We start from the raw sequence: 20,263 nt of genomic DNA on the forward strand, positions 1-20,263 counted from the left end.
TTATTATTGACTTTAGTATTATCTAATTTCTTTGTTTGCAGTTCAAACCTTGATTTATGTATTTCATTTTATATTTCTAACAACTCTTCATCTCACTCTTTTATTCTGTTACTAGCTTATTTTCCCATTCTATCTTTAATATGCATTTTTAAGGAATCTCATGATATAACTTTACTAACCTGACCATCATCCTCATTCAAAGATAAAAAAAATCTCTATTTGTCCCTTAAGGTAACTCTTAAATTCTTTTAATTTCATCATATATACAGTGATTCTATAAACAATCTGAAATACCCTTATATCCATTAATATATTAATACTTTGTGCATTAAGATCAGATAAAGGACAATGAATAGTTTCAAAAGAATTCACTTTATTAAGTAAATCTGTAGATGCTTAAATCCTATCAGTTCTAGTTTATGTCCCATGTACATAAGAATAATGGGTAAAGAGCAATTACTTATCTTCTGCTTTTACTATTAAATCAACTAAATTATTATTACTAATCCATCTCTTTAGTGCTTCAGCTGATGCTAGAATTTTAGATTTCTTCTGTTCACTTGTACCTTTTACACTAGATATGTAGTTACACTCCCCTGCTAAAATTAAACTACCCTTCTAATGACTTTGTAATAAGTTTAAGTGATTTCTACTCACTCTTGAAATATTCCAGAGACCAAGTAAAAATTAACTAGTGCATAAAGTGTGGCATTATATTTAATTGCTATAAATGTATACATTCCTTTGGGATCATTTATGGATTCCATGACCCTAGGCATTACAGTACATTTTCTCCAAACTATAGCTGTTCATCTGCTCTTTTTGTTAAAAGAAGCAGATGATAACATTTCGTAATCTATGTTATTTAAATACTGGACATCTTTATTTATCAGTGAGTCTCTTGTAAGAATATAATGTTGCCTGTGTTTAACTTTAGATATGTCATTTATGATTTCCTTTTGTTCATAAGTTAGTACTAAGCTAACTGCCCTTGCAAGCCATTTTAAGCCTAGCCAATTATCCCTTGTGAGACTCAAACTGTGCACCTTGGGTTTGTAAGGCAACACCTTAACCATTAGGCCACCCTCCCAACCCCTTTGTCATTGTCATTATTTAATCCAGTTACATTAATAGATAACAGAGTAAAAATTTACATACCACAGATGCTTGGTGCCAGAGCCATGGGCTCAAGCTTAATGCCAAGAAATGTATAGTTATCCCCTTTGGGAAAAAACATGTACCCATGAATTGCCACATAGGTGGCAGTACACTAAACACTGAAAGTGTGATGAGAGACTTAGGGACACAGGTGGACAGTGATCTCACCTTTGATAACCATATCCCCACAACAGTCAGGAAATCCTTCTATGTGGCAAACCTCATCACTAAGGGCTTTTCATCCAGAAAAAAGGAGGCCATTGTCCCACTGTACTCATCCCTCAGACCCATTATAGAGTACAACACCCCATTTGGTATGTACCTCACAAGACATCTGCAACAGCTGGAAAGGCCGCTGAAATACCTCAGTAAAAGAATCACAGGTCTAAAGCAGATGCCCTATGCTGACCATCTAAAAAAAACTCCAGCTATACTCTGTGGCATATCGTCTTCTCAGAGGCAATCTCTGCTTAACATACAAGGCCATGTCTAACCCTGAGCTGTTGGACATGCTCCACTTAAATAAATCCCAATCTCTGAGATCCACATGCTCCAGGGATCTAAACCTTGTCATCACAATGAACAAAACATGCTGAAGGGATAGGTTCCTGACCCAGAGACTCACCATATTCTGGAATAGACTGCCCATACATGTCAAGCAGAGCACCTCCTTGGCCATCTTCAAAAGGAACCTTGACAATTGGATGGAAGATAGGAAATTCACCCCGGGGATCATGTCAGTCACCCTGCTAGACAGGGGTCCAGGGAAGTAAATATTGTGGGAAGAAATATCCAGGGAATTGTTATGGCTAGGTTTGTATAGGCCCTAAGGCCGATAGCCTAGTACCAACCTATGAACCTATAAACCTATTTGAAAAGATTTCTTGTAAGAGAGAATATAACATATTTATCCACCTTATTAATGTAACTGGGGTCTATATTATGTTGTTGAAAGATGTGTTCAATGAACACTTCTTCATTGACACATAAACAGTAAACACACTAATCTCCAAATGGCCACTTCATTGAATTTTTTCCCAGGGAAAAAAGGCTTGGCTGTCATCAGGGATTTGTCTTTTTTCCCACTGTAGTGCAATCTCAGAGTTGGTGTATTTAGGGGGGTATAGGGATGAAGCCCCAACTTTGTAGGGTTTGAATATTTGTTTTGTCTTTCTTAGGCCAAGTGATTTTTTTTCCCCTGGGAAAAAATTCACTGAAGTGGCCATTCACAGATTAGTGTGTTCACTGTTTATTTGCCAGTGAAGATGTGTTCGATGAACACTTCCTTTGACAACATAATATAGACCCATGTAATTGTATCAAAGACTCTAATACATTGCTCCAACACTATCTTAGCACTCCACATTTTTTAATTTGACCTTTCTACAAACTAAATCTTATAAATAGAAACAGAAACGAGTCTACAACTATAACTATATATATATATATATATATATATATATATATATATATATATATATATATTGCTAATAAAACACAACCTACCTTGAACACTGAAGTTCCTAGTTTGCCTGTTGAATAGACAAACTACTGTACTATCTCTCTACCTACCGATACCTAAAAAAAATCATCAAAAACTAGCCAAAAACTACTGTGACTTACAAATAATTAGTATAATATTATATACAAGTTAAAAGTGCTAAGACTATTAATTTAGTTATATATTTTGCCATTTAAAACTATCCCCATTACTATATACAAGTGTAATACTCCTTTTCTATTAATCACAAATATTGAATAATCTGAAAAAGTTAACTATATAATTTTTATGTGATAGTAGTATAAATATCAATTAAATATTCCTAAATCATTCACCCATTCAATATTATTATGACTAAATTTCTAAATAAATAGGTAAGTAGAATAGAGTGAGACCTGAAAAGATAAAAATATCTGTAAACTTACAAGTGGCAGGTAATCTTATCTTACTTAAGTATTATAAAATAGGAGAAGTCAATGCATACATGCATTTATCATGCTAAAAGATATACACATATTTTATACATCTAACAAAGGGACTGAATTCATTTTAAAAGTATAAGTGTCTATATCTTAAAGTTTGTAACACTCTTACTATGATGAATATCAATATATTTTAAAATCCTTTACCTTATTAAATTAATTCACAAAAACTTTACATTACTAAGGTCAAAGAGAATGTCTTGCTATTTCTGCAGAATTAAAAACATTTAAAGTATATATTGTATTCAGAAGTTTCAATGTGCTTAATTCAAACCACATTCTCCTTTTCTAGGTTCAAACATCTTGAAAAAATGCTCTTTTATTAATATTACATAGCAACTGTTTCCTTCTTTAATTTCTCCAAATCTCTTGGGTTTCTAATACCATGATGGGACTAGACCCCATTCCTAAGTTAAAGTGTGATTAAAGATCATGAAATTAGTATAGTTTCACTCTTTGATATTAGCCAAAAGTGCTTTTTGCAGTACCCGCAATGTGCCCAGTAATGACTCCTTCTGTAATTCGTATGGAGTTACATGTATTGGTAGCATATCTAAATATGATTGTAGACTTTTTTATAAGATCCATTGATCCTACTACTATTGGAACTATCTGGGTATCTTTCTTCCACATTGCTCTCATTTCTGCTTGCAAATCCTGATATTTTATGACTTTGTGTCTTTCTGTAGACAGGACACTGTAGTCACTGGGTGTGACAATTTCAGTGATCAATGCTACTTTTGTCTTCTTTTCATGGATCACTATATCTGGTTTTCTAGCATCTGTCTTTTCAACTGTTGGTAATGGATGATCCCATGAGATGTAGTCTTCATCATTTTCATTGATGCTTTCTGGCTTATGTCTCCAGTGTTTTTCAGCCACTTCAGTACCATAATGTTTGCACAATCTCCAGTGCAACAGTCTTGTCACATTATTATGCCTTTCAGTATATAGAGCTTCTACCACTAGTATGTCACAACCAGCAATGATGTGTGCAATTGTTTCCAATTCTGTTTTGCAAAACCTACATCTGTCTGTTTCTCCCACACATTTAATGGACTTTGTAAACCAACATGTATGTAGCCCACTATCTTGTGTCATCAATATTAACTTTTCATCTCTTGGTTTGAATGCACCTCTCCTTAACCATTCCTGCATTCATTCCTCATCAACATGAGGTTCTTCCAGAAGTTTTCTATACTTGCAACTATATTTATGCATTTTCCACATTTCTTCCCTTCTTATCTGGTCCTTTACCTTATATTATTTCTTTTGTTTTTGGCACATTCAATTGCTGCCTGATTTTTATCCACTTGTGCTTTGATTTCTATTCCTGCTTGACGCCATTATATTTCTGCTAGATTAATCAGGAAAGTCATTATAGAGTTATTCTCCTCATGTTTCAAAATGTTCACTACATTTGGGTCTTGTGAGGTCAGTAGATAATGTGTGGAATCCCATGATTGCAGATCTGTACAGGTAATCAGTTTCAAGGAGGACCATCCCTCCTTCGGAATGGGGAATATATAATCTTGGTATGCACTGATTTTTATAAATCATTTGGTGAGCATGGAGCATCCTTCTTTTCCTATCTAATCTAGCCAACACATTTTGGGGCCAGTCAATCACTCCAGAACTGTAGGTTAGGACAGGAAGAGCAAATTGATTATTCTTTTTTAATTTTTCCAAATCATTTGGGTTTTTAATACCATGACAGGAATGGACCCCATTCCTAAGTCAAAGTACGATTAAAGTTCATGAAATTAGTATTGTTTCAGTCTTTGATGTCAGCCAAAAGTGCTCATCACAGCACTTGCAATGTGCCCAGTAACAACTTATGATGAATGTAATTCATACGGGGTTACATGGATTGGTAACATATCTAAATACGATTGTAGATTTTTTTTTATAAGACCCATTGCTCCAACTACTATTGGAACTGTCTGAGTATCTTTCTTCCACATTGCTCTCATTTCTGCCTGCAGATCCTGATATTTTATGACTTTGTGTCTGTCTGTACTCAAGACACTGTAATCACTGGGTGTAGCAATTTCAATAATCAATGCTACTTTTGTCTTCTTCTTCTTATTCTTTCCTTGGGCATTTACATATTATTCATAAGTTGTTTGCTCTTCTTATTAACTGTAGTATTATATGCAGTCCTGAATATATGCAAACAAATTCCTGCTTGTTTAATTTGAATGTGTGATTTTAGCCATTGTGAACTGCTGTTTTGATCTAAGCTTCACATCCTGACATTAGCATTTGATTACAGCATGTGAAAATGACAACTCACAACACACAACAGCTGCTATTTTCCTATGCAAGTTTCTCATTCTTCTTAATTCTTTTAAACTGTTCTAATCACTAACAAACATCTAACTTTACTCCTTCCCATTAATGTGTACAGTGAATGTTAATAACACAACAGCATAAGCTATTACTACTCAGCAAAATATAAGTTAATTATGTCAACAACAGCTCGATATAAACATTACTATAGCTTTTGTTTCACCCATTCTTCACTTTTAAATAAACATTTAAAAAAGATGCTGTTTTGAGTAGATTTCTAACATATATAGTTAAAAAGAAGTCAAAAATGTTCTTGTCATTGTGGCCATGATTAAAGCACTTGTTTTCACAGACATCAGCAATGAACTTTGAACTTTTCTAGTACTAGGATTTTTCATTAAACAGCTCAAGGAGCAGGCAGGAAGCAAAGCAAGCAAGAGTCAGGAATTTTCACACAACTGGAACATTCTTTTGTTCTTGAGCTTTTTAAGTGTTAATTACCTTATAAATGACCTGTGAAAGGAATGTATTACAAAGGAACAAAGAAAACAAAATCACCCACACCTTAACACTTCTAATTAGCATAGGCTCATAGGTTCATAGGTTCATAGGCTGGTACTAGGCTAACTGCCTTTGCAGGCCATTCTAAGCCTAGCCACTTACCCCATGTGAGAATCAAACCCTGCACCTTCTATTTGTAAGGCAAACACCTTAACCATTATACCATCCTCCCACCCTTACTTAAATCTAACATTTGGTTAATCCAGCAATGCACATACTAAACAAAGTTAATGTTGTATCTTTTGGCTTTTCCCGGTTAGGGGTCGCCACAGTGGAACTCTGGTCCGCTAATGATTGGCAGTAGATTTTTATGTACCAACTTGCCAGGCCTGACGCACAACCTTCAATGAAGGTACGCCCATTCACGCATGTCTCCACACAGAAGACGCTTTAGCTGAGAATCGAACAGGACAACGTCTTACTGTGAGGCAACAACGCTACCGCAGTACCACCACCGCAGCTACTAAACAAAAATACAATTAAAATAAAAAATCTTAACTTATATAGTCTTGAAGTTACCAATTCTGTTGCTTATAATTTAATTACTTTATTTAACAGGAAGTTTTTGTTTAATATTTAGAAATGCATTTATAAGTTTAGGTTAAATGAAATATATTTAGTACTTTACTACAAATATAATAAACCTATCTAGTTATATTCCTTATCATGTAAAATGTTTTAACTTAAAATATAAATGCATACTTATGTATGTTTTGATGCTTAAAGTCCTATACAGACCTTTTACTTAAATGGTAAATCTATTTTTTCAGAAAGTAAAATTCCTGCAATCAGTGAACAAATGTCAGTTATTTTTAAGCTCTTTTTAATTTTAGAAGCAGTTTTCCAGGAATTCAGCACACTCTGTCTCTTGAGGGATATAGTTTTATAAATCCATTTCTTCAGTATTAAGGATTTTATTTTTGTTAACAAAAGTAGATGCTTCCTCCAGTGTATCAAACATTTTAGTTCCATCAGAAAGAAATACTTTGATCTTTGCCTGAAACACTAAGGTAGCTTTAACATTGTTCTTTTTAAGTTTTTAATCAGTGGCAAGCAGGATTGTATTTTACTCTTTGCTTTATTGGAATAATTATTGTAACATCTGACTACATGTTGATCTATTTTAATAGGAAGGTTGGACCATGCTCTTTTTAATATTTGATCTTGTTTTAAGTTGGACATCAACTTAACTATTTTGAAAAATGTAAGCTACTAAAGAAGTACATGTTAAAGTTTAAAAATTTGAATTTGGACAACTGGTTTTTAACAGAATGCTTAAAAAGGAAACATGTGCCTGAGGGACTTAGACTCAGTAAGTTCCCTAATGACACTGTTATAGGCTCTACTTTTTATAAATAAATTGTGGATATTTTAAATAATTGTGGTTTAGCTCTGATGAGAGGTATGATAAACAACAACAAAATATTAATTGATGAACTAAATGTTAAAATTGAAAAAATTAACAAAGAGATAAGTGAGGATTTGTTGTTTACTGTGAGAGAGCATAAATGTAATTACCTCAGAGTTTTCAAAGATGTTGATAATACTGTGGCTAAAAACCACAAAAGAAAAATGGGTAAATTAGATAGGGATGATTGGGCCTACGAACACCAGCAGGCCTACCCATTGGTACGTAATAAGGCACGTTTTACCAACAATGTTAAGGGAAGATTTTTACATAGTAACAACCATACTACTAGGTCTTATCAATGGGGGCAGTGGAACAATGACTACCAGACAAGAGGAGATGTTATTAGAGACACGCATGACTACTAGGGGGAGTCTTACAATTCTGACATCCCTTTAGAACAAGAGGGACCCAGGAGGTCCTAGCGAATATGGAACTTACCCTCTCACCCCACATATGCACAAGTCACAAACAAATACAACCAGAGACACCAGGGGAACCATCAACTATGATAGAAGACATGACTACACTGAGTGTTAACATTAATGATACTGTAGAGGTATCAAGGGACAACATTATTGTTAATCAACAAAATGGAGAATTTTCTATCTACAACTACACTGATCTTGAAATTGAGGATAGACATTTTTCTTTATTTAAAAAGGGATTTACCTTTGTTCCATCTAAGAAAATGGATTTGGTGGAAATGATCTTAGACATAAAACTATTTACCAGAAAGTTAAATTTAGAAGTCCTGACTACCTCTAATGAGATTCAGAATAACACTACTGTTGTTAATAATACCACTAGTAACAATATACACAGACAGTATGGCAATTTGGTAAGGAGAAGTATGTATAACCCCCCCTTACAAAACGATATTAGTAATTTTGAAAAAGTGGTGATTAATGAGGTAAGAATAATTTACCACCAAAACAAAAGTACTTTTTGTACACCAAATCTGGATATAGAAGAAATAAAGACTTTGGAGGACATCAAACACCACTACTCAGATGTCAGAATTATGAAGCCTGACAAAGGGGGAGGAGTGGTATTAATGCACAATTGGCTGTATTTAACCAAAATGATGGATATTCTTAATGTGCAGGGACGATATACTATAATTTCTAAAAATGAGTTAAATATAGCATATCATGAGATTGACTTGACTATAGAAGACAATTTACTACAAGGTTTAATAGATGATAGATTATATAGATTTTTTAAGGTTGAAAAAACTTTTTTGTCTACTATGTTTGGTATCCCCAAGGTACAAAAAAGTGTAGAAAACCCACCATTAAGACCTATTGTGACATCTGAGTGTTCAAAAACTCAACCTTTAGCTATTTACGTTGATACTAATTAAAGCCTTTTTATAAACTATACCCCCACATTTTAATTGATTCATGGGATTTACTTAGTAAAATAAATCAATTACCGTATCAGTCGCATTATTCATTCTTAACTATTGACGTTAAGGATTTATTTTCTGTGATTCCACACAATATAGGTCTTGAATGGTTTGAAGCTATGCTTACTGAATTTGAATTCTTGAAGGATAATGAATTTAGGTTAGTGTTAGAAAATATAGAATTAGTTCTAAAAAACAATTTTACTTATTTTCAAGGAGATATTTTCCATCAACTGGATGGTGTTGCAATGGGGGCAGCATGCGCCCCTATTTTTGCTAACACAGTTATGCTTTACTGGCAACAACATTTTGTTTTTAACTCTCCCCTTATGGACAACATAGTCAAGTACTTTTGTTTTTTGGATGACATATTAATAATATGGAAGGGGTCACAAGACGACATACCAAAGGCTATGGAATACCTTAATGATTCTACTTCATTCCTTCAGTTTACCCATGAATTTAACATGGAAGAGATACATTTCTTGGATGTAACCATTTTAAAAGACCATGCCAACAGAAAATATGTATCAAGAATATTTAGAAAGGCATGTTTTTCCAACTCCTACCTCCATTACCACAGTAATCATTCCCCAATACAAAAGAAGAACATTATCAAAGGACAGATGGTTAGGGTGGCCAGAATGACCTCAAATTATGTTGATTTCATTAATGAAATGGACTATGTACACAAATTATTTTTGGAGAGAGGCTGCCCAGGTTCTATCATTATTCCCTTAAAGGAAGATATTATAAGGGGTGGGGGAGAAGATATGTACCTTTGTTAAACATGGAGGGTAATATAGATAACATCTTAGATACTGCTAACCACAAATTTTGCAATATGAACACGCACCAAAACACTCCTTTTTTCATTATGACATACAATGCTAACACTAATTCAATAAGAAGAGTCATCAACAAGACATGGGAAATTTTTAAGACTATGCCCAATAGGTTAGAAATATTCAATAGACAAGCTACAGTTTTAGAAGGGGTCCTAGCCTAAAAACTGTGTTTGAAAGGAATAAGTGGGATAATGACAAAAAGAAAAAGGGCACTTTTCGTTGCGGAAGATGTTCCCAATGTATATTTATTGCAAATATGGAGGAACTAACATTACCCTCTATCCCTATAGTTTTTAAGGGCAAACAACACTTCACTTGTTATACCAGTGGGGTAGTATATTTAGCTTACTGTACTTCATGTTGGGGGTATTATGTTGGTAAGATGGAGAGACATCTACGACAAAGAATATATGAGCACATGTATGATGTTAATAGGAAAAAGGAAACAAATGCCTTATACAGACATATACTATCCTGTACAGAAGCTAATTTCAAGTTTTGGATATTGGAAATGTTACCCAGGGATAGTAGAGGCGGGGGATTGGGAAAACCAGCTTAGCTATAGAGAATTAATTTGGCAATTGCGCCTTGATTCCAATACACCTCCAGGGATGAATGACCATGTGTCACTCTCACCAGCCCTAAAACTAAGGGCTAATAGGGTAAAAAACACAAAACAAAAACAAAAATAAAAACAAAAACAAAAACAAATAGAACTCCATGAACAATAATTAACTAATTACTCATTTGCTGCTATTTTTCAACATCTCTTATTTATTATCACTTTTTCAACATCATTTATTTATTTATTTATCTATTTTTTAATACACAATTTAAATAGAAACCTCTTATAATTGTAAATGTTTTTTAAAAAAAGTGTTAAAAAAGTGTTAAAAAGTATTTTCTACAAACAAATTACCTATTGGCATTTATTATTTTTATTGTTATACTAACTTTTACACTAACACACATATGTTAAAGTTTTATACATTATATATATATATATATATATATATGTATGTGGAGCATACAAAATATTATCAGTGATGATCTTTATACCATACACACATTACATTTGTAAGTTATTTTATAGGTATATGCTTTTTTAACCATAATGATTTTAACAACTATTCCTTTAAATGCATTCTTATTTAAATGGTTTAAATTGGAACCTTTAATTGAATCTAATTAACATCAGGATGTATAAAAGACTTTGTAGAGCAATAGCATTTATTCTGATGAAGTTTCCGGCTTTGGAAATTAAAGCGCTTAACCTTTGATGTACCGTTTCATTTTTCTTGTTCAATAAATTGTTTTTTCAATTTTTATGGACTGCACAGTCTTGGAAAAGAACTGTCAAATTACAGAGTTGTGGGGCTGCCTTCACTGGTTCCTGTATTACAGGGAATTATTGTTGTTTTTTATTGGTTTTGTATTCTCTCCGTTTCTTCCGTTTTTTTACATCAACTTAACTATAATTGAATATGGTGGCATGTTTTCCTTTTTTGAAGGTGCCCTCAGGGTTCTATATGCCCTTTCAATTCCAAAAGATACATTTTCAGTAGATTTAATGTTTTATGTAGCTCGGTTGCTAAGAAGTTTGTTATATTGTCTAACTCATACGTTTTAGGTATGCCATATACTCTGATGTTATTTCATCTCATTCTATTTTCTAAATCATCAACTTTATCTGTGAGCCAGTTATTTTGTTTTAACATGAATTCAATCTGAGACTCACCTTCAGTTATTCTCCCATTATGATTATTTAAAGCTTCTTCCATACTGCTGATTTGTGCACTTGTTCCATTAGAATTTCTAAATGTTCCATCTTCTTTCTGGCCTCTTCTTTGAAACTTTCTATTTTGGTATCCAGTTTGTCCATTTTAAGTAATACATCTGCATACTAGATATTAGTGACAGGATGTCTTTTTTAACATGAGAATACTGGGTACAATTTCTTGAGTGGCTCATGTTGAAGTCTCTTTTCTCTTAACCAAGCAGTAGAAATTCTGACAGGAAAATTGCAGATTTTAAAGATCTTGAAGCTATAAATCTTTTCTTTGACTACTGTGAGTAAAAATAGGTAACAAGCATTTCCAAAATATACTTTTTTGATTACATTTTCTGTCAGAGAAAAGTTTTCAGTCACACTGTTTTCAACAGTTGTTGCTCATAGTTAGCCATCTTAGCTATGCCTCCTGTTCTAAAGACTTGACCCTTGTCTGTGATATAAATAGGATCTGCTGTAAATACAAGTATGCATCCCAGAGACTACCATTTCTCTGGAACAGGCTCCCTGTCTATGTGAAGCAGAGTTCCTCCCTAACCCAATTCAAGTTCAGCTTGGACAGTTAGATGAGGAATAGGAAATTCATCCATGGTTTGTCACCTATGTCTCTAGTGGATACAGACAGCCTGTAAATGGTTCACCTCTCAGGCCCCTGCTTGTAAATATTTCACCTCCCAAGCTCCTGCTTGCACTTACCGAGGGTACCAGAATTTGTTAGAGATTTGGGATACATGGCTAGGTTTAAAAAAGGCCTCACTGGTTATTAGTCTAGTACACACATACAAACTTATGAACCCAAGAGCTTCTTTTATTCTGTACATAAAGGATATAGTGGCCTAACCGCAATTCCACAAATAAGAGTTTGGTATTTATGGTTGAACAAGAGGGCTGCAGATGATTTTGTGAAGAACATGCATGTAAACTGCATTTTAATTTGGAATAAACACATGCTGGGTAGTGCTGTGTATCCAAGTTTATTTTAGTATACAGATATGAATCAGGTTTAACCAGTCAGTACTGCAACAAGTATATATGTCCACATAAAACTACACAATTGTAAAGTGAGTGATATATTGAATGTGAAGAAAGGCCCATGTTTACATTTAGGAAGGAAAATGGTTCCAGAAAGTAAAAGACGGAAAAGAGATTAGTATGAAACAATATGTTTTTTAGGGGTCTGACAGGTAATAAAAATAAAAAAATGATAGAATGTAAGATGCTATTCTATAAAACTGCAAGTTTTCTGAATAATAAAAGTAAAGGTCTAAGAGGAAGAACCAACAAGTAGCATTGTGAACAGAAGAGATGTGCCAGAGATTTGGCAATTGAACTGGGGTATCTGTGCAATATTATGATGTGTTATTAACCTGTACATTTTGTTGTGCAGAAGATGCTGTGCCTAATTTCATTAAACTGACAGTCAGTAAAGTACTTTATAAAGGAGAACGTTATGGATTATCTTGCTATTTAAATTGCAGGTCAAGAAGATTAAAATTTTTTTACAAACCTTCCAAAAGTATGGCTCCTGACCTGACAGTGTTATTATAAACCTCCACATTAGTTGGACATGAAATGATATAACCACAAGAGGTTTAAAGTTGGCACACTGTCAGAAAATAAGGAACACCTCCAATGATGCAGACATATTTACCACATTTGTGGAACAGTAGGGCTTAGTACACATAAATAATGAACAACTAGAGATTCTGACTCAAATTACTTATATTATACATATAACATGAACTTAAAATGGGAACCATTGAACCATCCAACTGCTGCTATCAATGAGTGAATATGCAGTCCACTTACTTGGCAAGGTAAATCATATATCTATAATGGTTAGGTCAGGCAAAGTAAATAAATATATAAATAAATAAATAAAGCTCAGAATGATGTTTCAAAACTTTATTTTTCATTAATAGATCATGATATAGCTAGAGTGATATTAAAACAATGGAAATGGAAAGCACATGTTAAAGGAAGGCATTTGACTTCTCTGTGGGAAATAATAAAGAAAAGGATTGGTTGGTTAAAGATGCAAATGAAGTATCACATTTTCCATAAAATTTCGACTGTCAGAAAGAACTAGTAGCATTATTTATTTTATTTTATTTATTTTGCTTTTGTTTGCCAGATTTGTCCGACTGAGCTTAGTCAAAAAAACCTTTTTAGCGAAGGCCCAGGGAGAAAAAGCTTGAACATGTTGAAAACATTTTCAACAGACATTCAGTAATCTACATAAACAATTACACATTTGCTAATTAGATTACATTCATATATAATAAAGGCAACTATTATATTATAAAATTTACTTGTACATTAGTAGATATTGAGCATTGAACACTTGAAGAGGTGTATTAGTATGTTTGCCCCATATATCATAGATCATTTGATTAGTACTTAGGAATTCAAAGAAATGGAGGTGAAGGAAGGAACTAGGCAGGGCAAAATATGTTGATATTGTAGTTAAGAGGTAGGGTATAAAGCAGGTTCATGGATAATTATAATATATATGTTTGTCAATTAATTATTTAGTAATAAAAGGGAATGTCATACAAAAATGAAAATTAAAAAACAAGATGCAATGAATTGCATGATCTGGCAAACAGAAATGCAAAAGTTTAAAAATGACAGTGGTTAAATAAAGAATTCTCACTGAAATGACCAAAGAAAAATAAATTAATTAATAAATTAGAAAAATGTGAAATACATTGAGATACCAGTAATCTGTTCTGATATTGTGCAGGATAAAACTAAAGGGACTTTGTTTTGTTAATCATTATATATTATTTGGTTATAAAAGGAGAATGAACAGAACAAACAATGCTTGGATTGTCACTTTATGTATGTATATATGTATGTATTTATGCTTTGTTGACAGATTAGCCATTAATCTGAGGCCCATTTTCAGCTGAGGCTTTCACATTTAAAAGGCTTTGGAAATTAAATGTTACTGCTAACTGTATTGCCTGGGGGCAGTAGTTTATTAATTGATTTATACATTCATTTTTTTGCAAAACAGACACAGGTAATTAGGTTTTTAGTATAATCTGCTCAAGACTGAGTGTCTGAACAAATGCATAATATGTATTTGTTGCACTGCATGTACCATGTAAAGGTTAGTTGGTTTTGCATTTAAGAAAAACTCAAAATAAATGCATTTGCAAATGGCATCACATCTTCCTACTAAGCTATACAATTAATACAGCAGTAGCATATAATGCAAAGAACTGTTACAGAGTACTAGGGTTGTTTGCTGAAGACCATAATTTTTGCAGCATACTGGGCTCTTTGGTAAAATTTTCTACAGTTTTTCCACTGAAAAAAATGCTCAGTAGTAACTTCTACCAACTACCACACTCATCTATTTATTTTTATTTCTGCTTTATTGACTAGGTTAGTTCCACTTGGTCAGCAACCTCTTTTCATGGAAGACCTGAGGTGGTATTTATACTGCTTAGGGAAATTAAGTCAGGACACTGGAGAACTTCCCTTATTCTTTTCAATGAGCAATGTGCAATCTTTTGTATCCACTGAGCTACCACCAAATCAAGCAGATAGAACCTTTATTTTACTTTATCTGTTTGTTAACTGGGCTTGCCCCACTAGGCTAATAGCTTTAGTTCAGGGAAAACCCCAGGCGGTATTTATACTACTGGGGGAAACTTGGCCAGGGCATCAGATAACTTCTGCTACTCTTTTTTATGGTTGCTATGGGATCTTTTACATTCACCTGAGCTGCCACCAACTCAGGCAAATGGAGCCTTGGTTTAATGTCTCATCCGAAGGATGACACTCTGAGGAGTGCAGCACCCTTTTTATACTGCACTGCCAGCAATCAATTTACCTGTTGTAGCAAGAGAACCCACAGTCTTGTGAACTAAATGTGTGTGTGCTACCTGTTGCATCACTGATATGACCTTTGTTTAATGTCTCATCCAAAGGATGGCACATTCAGGAGTTCAGCTCTCCCTTTCTGCTGAACTGCACTGCTAGTATTGGAAAAAATTAATCCAAGCAGCTGGGATGGGAATAGAACCAAGTGTCTTCTGATCTTTCCACAGCAAAGGTGAGTGGGTTGCCTGTTGAAATACTGATACTGCTAAATTATGCTATCAGGAGTCTCATAACTCAGAAAGCAACCATCCATGTCCTCAGTTGTAACTCAGACAAGGTGGGCTTAAGTTCTTCCTCTAAGCAGCACTCCACTGATCGATGGGTTTTGTCAACAGAAGAAAAACATAGGAGCACCTGTTTGGTGTCCACAGGCATAGAAAAGCTAATTTATCTGCCCATATACTTTGTTTCTGGCCCAAACACATTTATTATTACGTTTAATGCTGCTGGTGAAATGTTGAAGGAAACAAATGCATCTGGCATTTTTTAGAAGACCTTTGAGCTTAATTCATTAAAAGTCCTTTTGAAATCTAATTCAAGAAACACTAAAAAATACTTATTCACCAGACCCACTGTTACAGTATTATAATTTGGACTGTATTGTTCATAGCTTGAGTCACTAGAATAAACCCCAGAATGATTTTTAATATGAACCCTGGAGTTAGTTCTGTCATACTTTTGGCTTCATATTACACAAATACTTTACTAACTAAATTAATCAGCAAATTTAGTCAGCTGAATGTAGAGTATCATGTCCGATATTTATTGCACATGCTGCCCTCTGTAACTTATTACATCTGAAATTATAGCTAACAATATTTAACTTTACATGCATCATTATATATGAACACTAAATCCTCCGGTAAAACATGCTATTCAGTTGTGAACGCATCAGTGTTAGTATATACTGATTTGGGTTCCATAGTAATTTGCTTGCTACCTACTAACTGGTTTAGATGTCTATACTTGCTATGTAGCTGTACCTCTGTCAGATGAGGGAGGTGGAAAGGACAGGAATCCTCTGCTGGCCCATGCAATCCACATTAGCTCCTTATATAACACCCTCTAATGAAGATGTCAGTCATTCTTAATATTTTGGTACTGCTATGGATTTTGCTTTTACTAGTGAACAGTCAACATTAAACAGAGCAATGTGTGCAGTGGTTGCTCATTTAGCACAAAAAGATAGTGGTCACTTCTATTGATGAATAATTTTACAGGTGGCTTCACTTGCTTTTTTCCCTCATTAGACTTTGCAACAGTTTAATTGAAAGAATTCCAGCAAGACTTTGTGTCGGGTAATTAAAAAAGTAGGTTAGGTGCTAAATACTTTCCTCCAGGTTAAAGAACTAAAGATTAAAGAGTAGTATATATATCATACCTAATTTAAAATATAAAACTACTAGCACAGTTTGGTTTTTGGGCATGGCAAGTATTTGTTAGAGTAGGTTAGTGAAAATACTGTTTTTTTTTTTTTTTGGTTTTGTTTCTATTTTCCTCCATTTATCATTGATCCCTCTGCCTAGCTATCACATAATCCCATTCACTCCCAAGGGCGAGAGCCATTTGTTTCCTTCAGTCTCCTCAAATGAAATTTGAGCAAGCCAGAAATTTTGTACTGAGGATCTACATTTAAGAGTTTATATACAATGGACCTTTACGGAATGCACCCATAATTGCATATGAGATATATTCATTTAATCCTGCCCCCTCAAAACAGCACCCTTGGGGAATAGTCAGTGTTTAGCAGGGATTCTAATGGCACATGCTGTCCATCTCCTTTCCCAGAGAGAGAGAGAGAGAGAGAGGGGAGAGAGAGAAAGAGAGAAAGCCCAAAATGCTAATTTAGCGTTTGTTGCTGTAGCCATAGTCATGACTTTATCACTCTACACCAATGGAGCTGGCTGTGTTGTTTATGGTGCTGCAACAAAGAGTAAATTCAGACTTTCATCTCTGGCCATACAGCAGGCATTTCCTGACTAACAACCACTCAGATTATTCTGATTCTTTTGCCTGTGTTATAGGTTTTATTACTAATGATAACTGAGAATGCAATATCTTTGAAACCCATTGGTGCTGAACCTGAAGTTTGTGGGTATTCAGTGAAAGGTGTACTGTTAATACTCATCACTCATTTGCACAAGTCATCATATGTAAAACTCTTAGGGCTTTTTTAAAAATGGTACATTAGAGATTCACCTATTTCAGTTAATTTTTGTTTCGAGCTCTCTTCAACTCCCTTATTAACCAGAATGATTTATTTATTTTTTTTAGTCTTGACAACCATTTTTAATCCATTTTTATACCTTCTCAAATCACATTTTTATGGTTTTCCACATCTCCTTCACTCATTTCTTTATTGTTACCTTTCCAGCTGTCTGTACATGTACCCCCAATTCTGTCAGTCATATTAATACTAAAACTTTGAAAAAAGGCGAGGTAGAAAGGCTTAGCTAGGCATCATACATTAAAAAGTGCTAAAACGACAAGAAAAAAACAGAACTGGAGAGAGGGAGTGAGTGGGGCAGGGTAGAAGAGTGGGGAAGGACAGAGATAGGTATAGTAGTCAGGGAGTAGAAAGGACTTGAACCAAAGAATGGACATAGAAGAGTAAATGGGAACAGATATAAGTATTCCATCATCCAGTGATGGATGAGAGAATACTGACATATGATCTAGTAGGTTTTCAGCAGAAAGTATCAGCTGCAATCATGGAAATAACAGTCATTGATTTTGTTCTGTGTGGGTAAAATGAGGTAATAGATATTCAAGTCAGATTTCCAATGGCCAGTAGTGACTATGCAGTGATGCACTTCACTATGACCATGGAGGAGGGACAGGAAGTACAGACTTTAGAATTATAGTATTAATATGACTGACAGAATTGGGGGTACACGTACAGACAACTGGAAAGGTGACAATAAAGAAATGAGTGAAGGAGATGTGGAAAACCATAAAAATGTGATTTGAGAAGGTATAAAAATAGGTTAAAAATGGTTGTCAAGACTAAAAAAAATAAATAAATCATTCTGGTTAATAAGGGAGTTGAAGAGAGCTCGAAACAAAAATGAACTGAAATAGGTGACTCTAATGTACCATTTTTAAAAAAGCCCTAAGAGTTTTACATATGATGACTTATGCAAATGAGTGATGAGTATTAACAGTACACCTTTCACTGAATACCCACAAACTTCAGGTTCAGCACCAATGGGTTTCAAAGATATTGCATTCTCAGTTATCATTAGTAATAAAACCTATAACACAGGCAAAAGAATCAGAATAATCTGAGTGGTTGTTAGTCAGGAAATTACTGCTGTATGGCCAGAAATGAAAGTCTGAATTTGTTGCAGCACCATAAACAACACTGGGAATGTACAATTTTAAAATGCTGCAACACCTGAGAATGCCAGTGAGTAAATATTTACTCACAGCCTTTCATTTCCTTAACCAGAAGTATTTCTTTTTTAGCTAATACACACAACTTCATGTAGGTAAATGTATAGTGCCAAAATATGGCGTTCTACTTTCTTATGTTCATATGTTCAGTGCAGTTTTAATGATGAAAATGTTTCTCAACATCCTAATATGTTCAAATGAATCTGTTAGCACTACTACTAAGATAAAGAGTTTACAGACAAATCAGTGCAAATATAATACCCTCACTTAACCAACCCAAAAGGAAAGCACACATATGCATAAGAACAGCTTAATGCTTAAGTACATTTTTTCTCTTTCATTGTTTTGCATTAGTTTATGCTCATACATGGTTATGTTATATTATGATAGATTCTAAGAAATGAATAATGAAAAACAGTATTGTATTTTGCAGGTGCCAAGCTGAGTTTTCTGAATGAATATGTATCAAACTAGTTAATTAGACACAGTATATTACAGAATAACACTGGAACATAGAGATTAGAGGAACAAAGGCGATGATTATAGGGAGGGTAATATAGATGTTAGAAACAGGGTAGAAAAGTGCATCAATAAGGTAAAGTGCATCAGTAAGGTAAACAGGGATATTTAACAAAGGTTAGCAGCAGGTTTTAAGAATAAGTAGACAGTTATCTTCAGATACATAGAAGAAAAGAAGAAGGCAGGGAGGGAAACTGGTAAACTACTCTTAGATGTGTACAAGACATTTCAAAATTAATATTGTGCATCAGTGTAAGGATATCCCAACTAGCTTCAAAAGGATTAAGGCTAATTATGATACAGACATTGTTTATGTTAGTGTGAACAATCTAAGAGTGGCCTCTCTTTTAGACATACAACAGGATGTGGTGGGATTACCAAGCATTCTAGCAACCATGGGGAAATGCATCTGTTTGGCATGATCCTTCCATCAGTTTATATGGTACTTACATATAATGAGAAAATGTTTGCATTTTATCATTGGCTAAGAGCATGGTGCCATAGACAGGGGATTCAGGAACTGTCAGCCCAGAATGAGATGTGCAACTAGCCAGGGTGCTTTGTATGAAATGGCGTTCATTTCTGTCCTTGAGAAGTAGAAATAATGAAGGGGAGATTTTGCATTTCTCAATTTAGTGTAATTTTAGACCACTTCAAATTACATAACAAAAATATATATAAAATTTGCCCAAAATAAAAAAATGGAAAATAAAAGAAAATATCAGAGGTAATGTTAGTTATTTTTCTAAATGCCAGATGTCTCATCAATAAGATAGGTGACGTAGAAGCTTTTCTCTCGTTGAAGGATGCTGTTATCTGTGCCAATCCTAAAATATTGTTTAAAGATCCAAAATGCATGTCACAAATTCCAGGATATACCTTCTTTCAGTAGTGCAGAACTGGTGGGGGGGGGGATACGTGGTAGTGACTCAACCTTAGTGAAAGAATATCTAAAAGCCAGAAGACAAGAAAATATGTTATAATTAGAAATTGCTCAAACT

The sequence above is a fragment of the Protopterus annectens genome, chromosome 6.part0 (genome assembly GCF_019279795.1).
Source record: "Protopterus annectens isolate FY-2018-M chromosome 6.part0, PAN1.0, whole genome shotgun sequence".
In the NCBI taxonomy this organism is placed as follows: Eukaryota; Metazoa; Chordata; order Ceratodontiformes; family Protopteridae; genus Protopterus; species Protopterus annectens.